The sequence below is a fragment of the Petromyzon marinus genome, chromosome 3 (assembly GCF_048934315.1).
Source record: "Petromyzon marinus isolate PM22_M1 ecotype Great Lakes invasive population chromosome 3, UKy_Petmar_22M1.pri1.0, whole genome shotgun sequence".
NCBI classification, from domain to species: Eukaryota; Metazoa; Chordata; class Hyperoartia; order Petromyzontiformes; family Petromyzontidae; genus Petromyzon; species Petromyzon marinus.
In genome coordinates this window covers 10,592,662-10,607,850 of record NC_133669.1, presented here as the reverse complement: position 1 = coordinate 10,607,850, position 15,189 = coordinate 10,592,662, and the positions used below count along the sequence as shown (strand labels likewise).

At 51.5% G+C, this 15,189-nt stretch overlaps 1 protein-coding gene across 2 annotated transcripts in view; it reads left to right on the top strand.

Annotated features, from left to right (window-relative positions):
* LOC116953494 (rho GTPase-activating protein 6-like) overlaps positions 1-15,189 on the top strand; it is an 88,037-nt gene that overhangs the window by 16,064 nt on the left and 56,784 nt on the right. The window contains exon 1 of one of the 2 annotated variants that reach the window (XM_032973754.2): positions 13,111-14,178. The exons of the other annotated variant lie outside the window; for it this stretch is intronic. The gene's annotated coding sequence lies outside the window, so the exon portion shown is untranslated. Of the gene's footprint in view, positions 1-13,110; positions 14,179-15,189 lie in introns of those variants that run through there. 2 annotated transcript variants of the gene reach the window in all.

Genomic DNA, 15,189 nt, shown 5'->3' with positions numbered 1-15,189 from the left:
GATAACCGCCGTGTCGGCATGAACACGCGCGTGCTACCTGTGCACGCACGCCCGCCCGCCCGCCGCTATGTGCTGGCCCCACGTCTTGTATACGTGCAAAGCCCTTTGCCAATCCACTGCTGGATGATTGCTCGCGTGGGGGTGGGGGGGGGGTTATTTGACCGCAGTTCGTCGCGATGGTGAGTGCGGAGAGCATGGACGTGACAACGTAGTACAGTACAACGATGCGTGTGTTGTGCCGCCTTTGTCAAAGCGAGTGGTGGCAATTCCAGTCACGCGCACGCGGGCCTGGCTTTAGTTTCTTGCCAATGATGACCATTCACTTTTGACTTCCAACAAAGTGGTGCATTATCTGTTTGATCGACCCGAAAGCAACGATGGGGTCATGTCGACCCCCGACTGGCATCGGTGCTCAACGGACATTACCAAGAGGAGTGCGTAGGGAATGGAACCTTCACAGCTCCCTGCTCACTGGCTAAGGGCAAAACCACAGGTACGCGATCGGCAGGTCGCTTGTGGAGGGCTGAAGCGTGGGTACCCCGAACTCTCCCAAGATGTCACGGCTATTATGGAAGAGTAGGCCAAATAACCTCCAGAGGGGCTCTCTCGAGCACCCTCGAGATCTGCACTTTTGCCTTTTACTCACTGCGGCAAAACACGTTCACGTTGAGATTGTGGCATCATCTATCGTCGCTCAAGTAAAACAAATGGTAATGCTGTTTTGATGATTGTGGGTTTTTTTAGAAAATGTGATATTATTTTAAAGTACTGTAGTTGCACAGATGAAATTCGTAACATCATCAACGGCACATATCTTGCTCGCCAAAGTCGGATCCATATCTCCCAAGATGTTTAGAGATAAAGATCACACCGTAAATTCCTGTTGAAGGCAGAACCGAACTAGAGAGCTTTGTCTCATCACAAACATCGCTGCATACAATTTAAAACACAAGTACAACTCCATCCCATATATAAATAAAACTTAGCTTCTATCACTCTCCTGCTTTTCCAGACGAGTGCTATCAAGCAGCATGTGAATACGCGAGAAACCCCTGGGCCCGTTCAGGCTCGCAAACAAATGTTGCTGCTGGATTACCAACATTCCATAAAAAAACTATGAGAGCCAAATTCATTCAATGTAAATAGCAAAATACCGTACATAAACTCATTATACGCTACCGTGTGGTTCTTTGGATAAAAGCAAACATCAGCAGAAATCCAATTCCGTGCTATGAAGAGCCATTGTCTGAAACGTCGCCAATGAAATACTTTGAGGGCAGTGTTATTGGAGAATGTGATCTTTAGTTAATTGTAAACTGCCAACACAGTGTTGCACATACACGCACAACATATTGTCTCTCTCAGCTCGGTCCTTTCGATCTTTAAGAAAGAAAAGGCTTTGCAATGCAAAATCACAATATGTATTTACACCGGAGGAATCCGATGAGCTATAAAGCTCTTTTTCGCAGATGCGCTTGCGAGGCCGCTTGGAAGCCAAAGGAGTTAAACATATCATTGCGTGCACTGCATAGAGGGAGGGAGCATGTGGGGGAAGGGGGGGGCAGTTGGGGCGGGAGGCCCAGGGTGTGTCCCTCCTATCTGGAGTTCCCCGCTTCTCGCTTCCCCGCCGCTCCCACGCTTGACCCTCCACGATTGGGAAGCCCCCCCCCCCCCCCCCCCAGCTCCATCTCCCCTCCATCGCCCCCTAGACCTGCCAATCAGATTCCAGCTTTGAGGGAGGGGGGAGGGGGTTTCTGGGAGAAGCGAACTCTGGGGATCAGGGCTCTCAGAAAAAAAACCAAACCCCCCTATATCCCACAAAGCCCCCCCCCCCAACTCACAAACGCCCGGACTCCCAGACCCCATGCCACATAAACCTTATACCCCATGAACCCCCCGACTCCCCATACCCCAGGGAACCCCTTACTTACCAAACCCCATGCTCCATAAACCGCCTTCCCTGTAGACTTCCTACCAATTAGACCCCACTCTACAGACCCCCTACCCATGTCTCATCCCCACACCAAACTCTATTACCCTTGCCCTACCCCACAACGTATGCGCACAGCCAATCGTGACCGAGTGACCAATGTAACTTCGAATGGGCTTCTTGAAGGGCTTAATAATCTAAAATGTTGGCACAAATATGGTCGAGGCTATGCTTGGAACTAGAAATATACAAAACGATTATTTATTTTGGCCCCCAAAAGTATGACGGGGAGGTTGATTGGTTTCACACATAGGGCAGGGTCAGCCTAATGTTCTACATTACTGGGCGCGTGTGTACCCCCATGTGTCCGTGTGTACGTGAGTGAATCCATGTGTCCTCACGAATGTCTGGCCGTGCCTCCATGTCTCCTCTTGTCCCTGTATCTCCGTGTGTACACGAGTCCATGTGATGCGTAACGATTTGTCATGCCACCAGGAGTATGTCCCACTCGTTTAATCTCGTGAAATGTCCCTACAAGTCACCGCGTACCATGTTCCACACGTTATCGTGTCCCCATGAGTGAGCACATATGTCCTATGGTGCTGTGTGTCCCTGTGTCTTCGTGTCTCTGTGTGCCCCTATGTTACCATGAGTGTGTACGTGTGTCCCCGTGTGCCGTGTCTCCGTGTGTCCCCGTGTGAGTGCCCCGCGGGTTCGTGAGTTTGATTCTATCCATTTCCTGTTTTTTCAACCATTTCCTTCTTTCTCCCTCCCTCCTCCTCCTCGTCTGCCCTCCCTCCCCTCCCCATGCGCCACTGTACGGAGATGAGGGACGTGACCACATGGGTCACGGTTCAATCCCAACCTGCGGGTGACATTCCCACCCGATGCAATGCGAGTTCTCACCCAATTCCATGTGACTTTCCCACCAATTTCACCCAATTCAACGTCAATCTCATGAAATTCCGCGTGACTTTCCCACCAATTCCTCGCCAATTCCACGTCACAATCTCACCAAATTCCACGTGACATTCCCACCAAATTCCACAATGGCATTCCAAACAAATCCCACGTAGAATCCGCACCCCGTTCCACACGCCACTTCAGCGTGGCATTTCCACGCAATTCTCCAATTCAAAACAAAATCCTCAATCGACAAAGATCGTTGAGAACGAGCTGACTGCATTGCTCCGTTGCCACGGTAGACGTCCCCTCGGGGTGTATCCCCTCCTTTGGAGGGCCACTGCCGTCGCTAGTCTCGACCGACGGCCATGGCCCCTTCGAGCGACGCGCCCTGACCCGAGCACGACAACTTTTCAGAACTTGCAATCCGATGTTCACGACTCGCGTCGATATTTAATCCACGTGTTCCTCGCCTATTTCTCTCGGCGTAATTCCAAGCAACGCGATGCCTGCACCTCTTCACGCTGCTAGGATCGCCCCATTTGTTTGTTCTGGACCCAAATGTATTGAAGAAAAGTTCAACATACCCATAGAATTAGCAGATGTATTGGTTACATGCGCGTTACGTTTCCTTATAATCCCATGCCACCTCGATGGGTTTACGCCGTCGAGGAACGAGAGGGTGCGTTCCTTGCCAGTGGGGTATTACTTTCTGGGCGATCCTAGTACTTCTTCATACGTTTCAGCTTTTGTTCTTCGTCAATGTCTGTGTCATTGTGCCCTCTGTAAATATGCTCTGGGCTAGGGGGTTCTGCACTGGATGAGACGTAGCTTTCGTACTGGATGGCGCATTTAATCGTACCCCTAACTCGTCCCTCCTCGTCTCACCCATCTGCTCACACACGCATACGTTACACAGAGCACACAGATACACACCAGGCGTGTGACGTCAATCTCCTCCAGCTCCATAAACCTAAACCCACACACCCCCTTCACCCAACCTTCCCCCCCCCCATCGCCCGAATCGATGAACGATCAAGTTTTTGGGTCATGAATCAAGAGGCACTGTTTGTAGTTGCGGTCTGCCGTACTAAAGCAAAAGTTGGGGGTGCTCCTTAGATGTATCTGCGTGTGTGAGGGCACGAGTTTTGTGTGCGTCTTTACTTTCTCGAGCGACTTATAATCCGGAAAATGCTCGGTAGCTCACGGGGGTGTAGCGGCGGTGCAGTGGTTATGAACCCGCTACACATTTTTTAGATTTGCTCGTTTTTGTATTTTCTTTAAGTCTTACGAAATAAAAAAAGAGCTTGAACTTGACTACCTGAGTTCAATTCCCGGCCACGGCTAATAACAGTGGCTGATGATATCCGATACAGTACTGGGCACGACCTGAAAAATGCAACAGTGAACAGCCCCCATTAGGGAAGTATTCGTCCAGCAGTGGATTGACAGAGCTGTACACACACACACACACTTATATTCTAAAGTCTGTGTTCGCATCATCGAACCTTTGGAAGTGTTTCCGTCATCCAGCGCTTTGTTTGGGGCAAGGGTTGGTGGATCACGCAGAGATTTGTGAAACTACCAAACAAGTTGGGCTGCGAGGTGGCCAAAAGATGACAGTGTAGCAAGTAGGTTCGTGAGTCCATCTATGCTGACCTTTGAGCAGCGCTGTCCCCGCATGCACGTGGTGAGGTTTCTTCGGGAACTCCGGGTTCCTCCCATATGAAGCCAATCACTCATAAATGGAATTGTCCAAACACGCCGTTATAACAATAATCTCCCCCAGCAAGCGGATCGAAACGTCGGGCGTGCTGAATATCACGTGATATATCACCCGAAGATACATCGGAGAGCTATAGCCAGGACCCTTTTATGAAACAGGCTTGAGACTCGACGAGACTCTAGTGGGTATATAAGAATAGATTCGATTCCTATCGCGGGGCAAGTTCATTCATAAGATAATTACTGCTGGCTTTCCGTGGGTTTGTACTCATTTCATCTGTTGTGGAGCTGATGATGATTATTGGCTGATTAAAGATAAGCACCGTGCCACGCGACTGAGTTTGTGTGTACGAAGACAAAGCTTCCCCATCGAGCCTTAACAGACGGTTGGGGCAAGTGCTCTTAACGAGGGGATGAGTGACAAGCACCACGCCCGACCGCCTTTGTCTCCCTAGTGGTGATATTTACACTGCACCGAGTACCGTGCTCATTTTGGTTGCTGATTCGACCTAGGGGTGGCCCAGGACTGATTCAGATAACCGTCACTGGTGTCGGCCGTGAGTGAAAATCTAACTCGTCTCTCCGGGTTCATAGAGCAGTGCGATAATTACGCCACCATACACTAACACGTGCACGCTATCAAACACTCGCCATTCAGCCTAAATAGAGTGTTGGGGCAATTATTGTTAGCGAGCGCCTATTAAGGCCGGTACCCCACCAGGTACTCTCATGTCAATTCTTTACAGATGACGCTCAACAATGCCACGCACTCCTCCTGGTCGCCTTTGTCTCTTCATTGCTTGGGTTGTTTCGTCTAAGTCGACTTTGCTGAGACCCAAGCCAGGTTTTGACACACAATTACGCACTCGGAGTTGTATGTGAGATGTATGTGAGATGTATGTTGCGCCACGGCCAGGAACTGAACATAAGCGGAGTCGGTTCACTATCGCCTGGACGACGCAACATTCCTACTGAGCAGTATCGACTGTTGAGGCAGTCTTATAGGCTGCTGTTGGGGGCAGTCTAATAAGGCCATATAAGCACGCCCGATCGCATTTGTCTACCAAATGCTAACCAATGTTTGCATACATCAGTTACTCATGCAAGGCTGAGTGAATCTTGGGAACGCCCAGGATAGGTCGTGGTAGCCAATTGTCATGCGTTTATTTTTTTATGTATATAAGAATAGGACAGGCCCAACCAAAGCCCCAAAACACCAAGTGGCCAGCAAATAACAGCACGATCAACGTTTATTAAACTGAGCTGAGAACTTGGGGAAAGAGACGATGACGGAATGGAGGGAATTCCAAAGTGGAGCAGTGCGAGGGAAGAAGCAGTAAGGAAAGTGTTTTGTTATCCATGGCCGGGGATCGAACCTATCTGGCAAGGTTGCGCATTATCCCAACCACTGCACCACCTCTCCCGGCCACCTACCCTTCCACGCCCGTGCTCAAGACGTACGCGCACACACACATACAGGCAAGCACACACACACACGCGCGTACAGTCACTCCCCCGGCCCCTATCCAGCACTTCTGAAGTTATGGACGCTGGACTAATATGGGCATATCTTAGCCAGACACGCAGCGTGCGTGCGTGTGTGCGCGTAATGCTGTGCTTGTGTGCGTGCAGGCTGTGTGTGTGTGTGGAGGCTGTGTGTGTGTGTTTATGGCTGTCCATGTGTGTGTTTGCAGGATGGGTCAGTGCGTGGACGTTGTGCATTTGTGTGCATGCATATGTGTGTGCGTCCAGGCAGTGTGTGTGTGTGCATGGCTTTGCATATGTGTGCATATGATTATGTGTCTGTGTGCGTCCAGGCTGCGTATGTGCATCTAAGGGAGCGCTGCACTACAAACCCGTGGCCCCGAGTTCGATTCCCGCTTATCAGGGACAATTATCTGAACTGGTTCTGGGTCTCCCCTGTTTTGGTGTGTAAACATCGCCACTGGGGAGACGTGGCGCGTGGTTCTTACCATCCACCCCTCGTGTCCTTTGCCTGTCTTCCCAGATGCTTGCTAACAGCACTTGCCCCAATACGGATGACCTTTGTCTTTGCGCTTCCAGGCTTTGTGTGTGTGTGTGTGTGCATTTGTCTTTGTATGTACAGAATGTGTATGAGAATGTGTGTTGTGCACATACGGGAGCGGTGGTGCAACGGTTAGCGCCCTGCGCTCCGAAACCTGGCAACCTAAGTTCGATTCCCGCTCACAGTGGCGGATGTCTGTCCGAGACCTATCCCCAGATCGACTTGGTCTCAAATGAGACATCAGCCCTGGGGGGACAAAGGCGGCCGGGCGTTGTGCTTTCTACATCCCACCCTTGTGCATCTTTTTCGCAGACCCAAATGGCGCAACTCTGCCATATGGTTCCACATGTTAATTCATTTTTTTGCATTTTTTCGATTTGTTATCCAAGTCTTTTTTTTATGCTAAATTCTACTCCTTCCAAACAAATTACTTTAGCACAGCTAGTAGCCTGCGCTCATGCAAATAAAATGCATTCCCCACACTTTACCTCTGCAGCTCCGCGATCCTCTCTGCAGCTCCGCGATTTTCAAAGCAGCGCTTTAAAAAGTGCATTCTAACATTAAAATACAACCATCAGATTACATCTATCACACGTGAAAATCCGCGAGGGCCACCGACGCGGTGTGCCGCGAATTACGGGGACGATGAGTCGCTCCCGGTATTTGCGGGAAGAGTCGCAAACTGCGGATTGTCGGAGCGCGGATTTTTGAAGTCGTGCTGCGTATTTGATGAAAAACGTCAATTTTACCATCTGACTCGAGTGGTGGAGCGTTGGGCGACGCAATTTCGGCGGGCGGCCGCATGATCCCGAGATGGAAATTATTTATTCTCGATGGCGTGACCAGTCTGTCCTGACGAGTTGTATGAACATCGACATGCGTGTGCTCTGTATGTAGTCTGCATGCACCTGTGAAATCACTTTTTTTATATATATAATTCTCAACCGAGCTGGGATATCCGATTGGGGAAAAAAACTCCACCTCTGTTCCCACGCTGAGCGTGTCTCGTAGGGGGTTTTCCACCTTCAGGAGGCAGCACGTCGGCCCGGCGGCAATTGATTTTGGAAGGGGCCCGCGTAATCGACCATGCCAAGTAGACGACTCACTTGAGTCCCGTTAATCGACTATTTTATCGAATAAATATCGGACTCGTGATTCATAAGGGCGTGCGAACGCAAAGCAGATCACAAACTCCGACTGAATGCATCCATCACAATCACCATGATTGAAAACCACACACTGAGCGGGGTAACCAATGCTAAACAAATACATTTGAAATGCTGTCTTCAACGACACGAACTTTAAGTATACTTCACTGAATGTGTGCACGCGTTGCGTATGTGTGTGGGAGGGGAGCGGTAGTGTCATGGTTAGCGCACTGCGCGATGTATCCGGATACATGAGTTCGATTCCTGCTCATGGCGAACACCGGTGACGATTATCTGAACCGGTCCTGGGCCTCCCCTAGGTCGACTCAGCCTCCAATGAGTATCTGGCGTGGGATGTTTAACCATCGCTACTAGAGAGACAAAGGCGGTCGGGTTCTGTGCTGGCCACCCACCCCCTCGTGTGCCGTGCTAACCTTCATAGTCACTCGCTAACGGCACTTGCCCAAACTGTCTGTAACGGCTATACGGGGGATATTTGTCTTTGTGTCTAAGCACTGCGCCACAAACCCGGCGACCCAAGTTCGATTCCGTCTCACGGATAACGTGAGTGGCGAATATCTTAACCGGGCCGGGGTCTTTGGGAGGTCGACTCGGCACTTCAGTGGGTACCTGATGTGGTGTGTGGTCCCTCCCCCGCCCCAATCAGTGGGGAGACAAAGGCGGCCGGGCGTGCGTCTGGCAACACCAACACCCCTCCTGCGAAGGTGTGAGCCTTAATAGGTGCTCGCTCACAGCATTTGCCCCAGCGGTCTGGGGGTTTTCTCGGCGTGCTCTGGTTTCCTCCCACATACCAAACATTCAAGTAATTGTCAAAACATTCCAATGCAGGGCCCTCCTGAAAATGAGTCCTTGAGACTCTGTGAGGCTCTCTGGGGTGAATTCGTGGCTACGAAACCAGTGTCTGCACGTACGTGTACATGTTGGTGTGTGCGAACGTATGTGTAAGGGATACGTGCGTTTGAATGTGAAATCTGCATGCGTACGCATGCTAGTATCTGTACAGTGTGCGTGTGTGAATGCGTGTGTGTGGGACTACGTTTGTGATATGTGAGTGTATGTGTTCTAAGTGAATTTTGTGTGTGTTTGTGTTGCTCTGTGTACATACATGCACGCACGCACGTGTGATACTGTAAGTACGTGCATGTATTCCACGTGTATGTATTGTATGTGTAGACTATGTGAGTGTATTAGTGTTGCTGTATGTGTGCATGTGTGCACGTGTGCACGTACGCATGTGCATGTATTGCATGTATATGTGCGTGTCTTTGTATGTGTCAGCGTGTGCACGCGTACATGGACGTGCACGTGTGCACGTCCATGTACGCGTGACACTTTGTAAGCATGTGCAAGGATCGCGTGCATGCGCGTGTGTATGTATGCGTCCGTGTGTGCATGATTGTGTTTGGGCTAAAATGGAGCTGAGGGCAGGAAACGTGAATTCCAGAGGCCCCCCGTCTCTCTCGCGTGAGCGAGACGGGTGAGAGAGAGGGGGGGGGGATGCCAAAGGGGTACCGGACGTACGACAATGAACGCGACCCCCCCCCCCACCCCCCTTTGCCTGCAAACGGCGGTGACGGCAGTGCCGTAACAATAGCAATTACAGTACGTCCCCATTGTTCGCTGCAAGAACAAATAAAACAAAATTCAGGCACGGACGAACCGTGACCATTTTTGCACGTTGACAAACCGCGTGAAAGTTGAACTCAGTTGGAGAATGCGAGAGAGCGCGCGCGTGCGTGCGTGCGCGTGCGTGCGTGCTACTTTCTGGTTGTGTAAGACAGGCGCACGTGTCTCTTTTTGTCTTTGTGTTCACAAATCTACAACTGCTGTCTGTGATGGGACAGCCAAGTTGGGGCACTCGTACTTGTACACAGACACAGCGGACACTCAATCATAGATACATTCACACTCACTCACTCGTGTGTGTGTGTACACACCAGTGCAGTACTATAACCTCCAGTCATAATTTATCCACTGCTGGATGAAGGCCTCCCCTCCGCAAGCTGTCGTCATCCCACATTTGCATCTCGCTCCTGCACACGCGAACTCATCTCATCGTTTCATCACCGCGGTGGATGTCCCCTTCGGGCGTGTTTTTTTTTCTTCCGAGTTTTGACTGCCACTCTCACGATGTCCGGCCATCATCATCATCACGATTCCCCTTCCTGCCCAAGCCCACTTACTTTTTTTAACCGTCGAGACGATGTCTCTAACGTGCGTGCGTTCTCTGACGACTTTCGGTGTAGTAATTCCAAGCGTGCATCTCTCCATGCTTAATTGTATTGCATTGTACCCGTATATACACACACACACACGAGAGTACACAACGTACACATACCGTGCATCGCATACCTACCCATGCACGCGCATGTTTGGCGTGCGTGCTGTTAGCGAGCGCCTATTGAGGCTGGTACGCGAATGGGGTTGCTGTAGCCAGCACCACGCCCGACCGTCTTTGTCTCACCAAGTGCCGGTGTTTATACACACCGTGCCAGATACGGTACTAATTTAAGGCTGAGTCGACCTGGGGGAAGCCCAAGATCGGGTCAGATACAGTATCACATGCGACCGGTTAAACGCACGACTTGGGAATCCAATGCGTGACACACCGAGCAAACGCATGGATCACCAATTTAGCTTCGATATTAACGCCCGTGCGCCTTTATCTCCCCTCTGATGATGCGGTATATGATCACACGAGGTTGGCCAGGAGAAGGCAGTGCACTAGTGGAATCTTAAATCTATCTGGGTGGATGAACATCCCTTCATACTCCTGGTGGGGGGGGGGGTTCCCTCCTGGTGCTCCGGTTTCCTCCCACACGAAGCCCAACTCCCATGAAATTGGCCAAACATCCCAATGCAGTAACAGCATGGTCCAGATGTTTTGTGACCCCCCCCCCCCCCAATGAATCTGTACCACTCTGCCAAACCCTCCCGAACATGGGCGACTGCATTGAGACCCCGAGAGAGAAGATTTCCCGGTCAATAATTGCCATCGTGATGACTACTGCAGAGTATTTCAGGCCCACTTACTCTTTTTTCTTCCCGAGTCGCCCTAGAGGAGGCCCGGACAAAATCCAGACACCACTTGCCCCAACTGATGTTGTACAGGTTTATGTGCTACGGAGAAGGGCCATTTCCCAAAACGTCCCCGATTATACCGTATGTATGTGTTCATTGTTGACGAGTGTGCGTTTTCTTCTGTTCCAGTAACTGTGTTTGGCGCATCGCTGCCAACGCATCAGTATGACTAAAAATGTGTTTAATCTTGTACATCATCGTGACGCTATAAATGTCCACACGTGATAAGCCACTTCGTTGAGCTATCATTTGTGGGCAGGTCGCTTCTAAAAAGAGATGCAGAGCTCAGTGGGCCTTGCCTGATACCATTTTTTTATATATTATTTAGTGTATAGACTATGAAGCGAACTCGGGTCTCGGGCCCGGATCGTCGTCCAAGTGAGCTGACTAAACCCGATGCCTTGATTAATCGATTAATAACGATCGTTGAGAGAAACGCTTCGTGCACACGAATCACGTGCGTCAGAATCGACCGATGTGGTGTTTATTTTCCATTCGTACACGTCCTAGGTAATGAGTTTTACGTGACTCCTGCAACCGCTAGAGGCCGCTTCGGTCACCATCACGATGTTTTACTAAAATAAGAATAAAATGTTAAATGTATCCACCTGCGAATATGAATCGCCGAGGGGTAAGGCGCGCGGGCGGGTTGGGGGGGGGAATTGTGATTTCCACAATTCTTATCTCGAATATACACTCGCGCGTGCACGCTCCCGCACTTATTAAGATGTTTAGTTTGCACGTTCGCACACGTATACTTGCATGTGCACACGTGCACTCAAGCGTTTTCCACAATACATCAATGTATACAGATGGAAAACTCGTTTCTTTGAAAGTGCATTCTGTGTTCAGTTTGTTGTCCTTCCCGCGAACCTCCGATTAGCACGGTTGGCTACGTACGGTGCGAAAAAGTTCAACGTACATACAAGAAGAGCATTGTGCGTTCGTGCTGTGCGTTGAGTGGACAGGACGGCGCGCATATACCATCGCACGCACGCGCGCACACTCTTTAGATGTGTGTGTACCCATCTTATTGGCACGTGTTAACACGCGTGTACATAAACAAAGATGCCGCCGTACAGCCTTTAACAGACTGTTGGGGCAAGTGCTGTTAGCGAGCACCCCCCCCCCCATCACCACGAGGGTGGCGCCTTTGTCTTCCTAGTGGCGATGTTGACAAACCTGCAACAGGTACTTAATCTGACAATGGGAGTCGAACTCGGGCCGCCGGGTTCGTAGCTCAGTGCGCCAACCGCTACACCACCGCTCCCCACTACATACACACGTCCTCGTGTTCACACTCACGTGCACATACACACACGCGCCTTCACACACGTGGACACACACACACTCACGTGTACTCGTGTATGTACACGTACACACACACGCGTGCACACACGCACGTGTACACACACACACGCGCGCGTGTACACACAGACGCGTGCACACACACACACATGCGTGCACACACACACACGCGTGCACACACACACGCGCGTGTACACACAACGCGTGCACACACACAAGCGTGCACACACACACGCGTGCACACACACGCACGTGTACACACATACACTCACACGCGTGTTGCACATACACACACGCGCGCGTGTACACACAGACGCGTGTACACACATACATGTGTACACACACACGCGTGCACACACACAGACGCGTGCACACACACGCGTGCACACACACACACGCGTGCACACACATACACGTGTACACACACACGCGTGCACACACACACACGTGTACACATACGCGTGCACACACACGCGTGCACACACACACACGCGTGCACACACACACATACACGTGTACACACACACGCGTGCACACACACACGTGTATACACACGTGCACACACACACACGCGTGCACACACACACATGCACGTGTACACACACACATACGCGTGCACACACACGCGTGCACACACACGCGTGCACACACACACGTGCACACACGCACACTTGCACACACACGCGTGCACACACACACGCGTGCACACACACGCGTGCACACACACGTGCACACACACAAACACACGCGTGCACACACACACATACACGTGTACACACACACAGACGCGTGCACACACACGCGTGCACACACACACACGCGTGCACACACACACGTGCACACACACACACGTGCACACACACACACGCGTACACACACGCGCGTGCACACACACACGCGTACACACACACACGCGTACACACACACACGTGCACACACACACACGTGCACACACACACGCGTGTACACACACACGTGCACACACACACGTACACACACGTGCACACACACACGTACACACACACACGTGCACACACGTGCACACACGTGCACACACACACACGTGCACACACACACGTGCACACACACACACGTGCACACACACACACGTGCACACACACACACGTACACACACGTGCACACACACACACGTGTACACACACACACACGCTCCTCTCCGCCCAGGGCCCCGCCTCCATCCCGCGCGACTCCGCGGCCCCAGAGCCGAGGAACGGAAACGCGCGCGGAGAGACGCGCGGAGAGACGCGAGGGGAGACGCCGCGAACGCGATACAGCAGGACCCGGACCGACGCGGACCCAGCCAGGATCCAGAGAAGATCTCTAGGGGCGTCCCGGACCAGCCGGCACCTCTCTCGGACCATTTAGAAGAATCCACATCGACGTTTGATCCAGCGCCACGAGCCATTCCTTGGGAGTCGAACCCACCCTCGCTTCCCCTGGTCGCGACCGGGACGCGCAGAGAGTGGAACGTGACCTAATTTTTTCTGTCCGAGGACGAGGGGGGGGGGCTGGTCGCTGTGATATCTGGCTCCTGGCAGGTTATGTGGGCTCGGCTCCTGGAGACACTTGAAGACTCCAGTCGAGATCCTGTTCCCGGGACGGCCAGGGGGATCTGGGGACCTCAGCGAGACCCGACGGCATCTTAGACCTCAGGGGGGACGCTTGTCACTGCAGAACCTGCTACATCACTACTGGAGGACCTGGTGCCTCAAACGCGAATACCCTTTAGAGGAACTGAAACTGAGCCATTGGAGGAAGAAGTCGTGAACCATTTTGAGAAACCCTCTGGACTTATTGGGGAAGCCTTGAACTGCTTGAGAAGCAACTTACACTCATTAAGCAGCATGTGCACCCATCGGGGCTCTCATTGAGGACCTCGTACATCCGTCGATGAACCTTTGGACGCGTTGAGGCGGCGCTGATAATCTGGTGGAACTACCAAGGAGCTGTTGGAGACCTGGACAACCCGGGGAGGAGAAGGAGGGGAGCGAGTTGGAGCCGACTCGACATGCAAGGTGCGTGGTTGTGTGCCTCCACTCACGATGCCACACACAGGAGGTACAAACGAAGACAAAGATCCCCCGTATAGCCTTAACAGACTGTAGGGGCAAGTGCTGTTAGCGAGCACCTATGAAGGCCGGCACGGTACACGAGGGGGGTGGGTGGCCAGCACCACGCCCGGCCGCCTTTGTCTCCCCAGTGGCGATGTTTACACACCGCACCATGTACTCATTTAAGGCTGAGTCGACCTCGGGGAGGCCCAGGACCCGTTCAGATAATCGTCACTGGTGGTGTTGCCCGCGAGTGGGAATCGAACTCGGGTCGCCGCTACACTACCACTCCCCCCAGGAGATACGCTCTCCCACACACACACACGAGATAGACAACTAGATACAGATACAGACACAGATAGTGATGTTTATATAACCACGTAAGAGCCCGGAGCGATTCACATCTCGTGTGGGGGGCGGTGGGGGGACATACCTGCGATTGTGGCGCGCTCAGAACTTTGGTGAAAATTAGACCGCGGTAAACTAAAATCTAAACTATATTCTTTGGGTCTTTTGGTAAAGACCCAAAGAATATTAACTCCTGCAGTCACGAAAGCTTTATGTTAAGATTTAAAATCTAAACTATTTTTTTATTTACCAGGTAAAAGTCAACTGAGCTATTGGTGCTCGTTTTTGTTCGAGGCGACCTGGGCACACTTGAAGATAGCTCGTCCAAGTGGCTCGTCGTCACACGTGGGAATTTATAGTCGCGGCCAAACAATCTCAACGAATGTTTCTAAATGTGGAGGGGAATAAAACCCGAAGGACCCAGAGAATGATCCACGCCAGCACCACCACCACCACCACCACATGCGAACTCCAAATATACAGACATCGTCAGGGTCGAACCCATGACCTCTTGCATACCAGGCGAGAGAGATAGCATCTCGCCAACGAGTCGTAGCGGCCTTGCACACGCTAGAGAAAGCCTTTATAAATGTAGGGTGGTCCGTGTATGGATACCCAATTAAATAA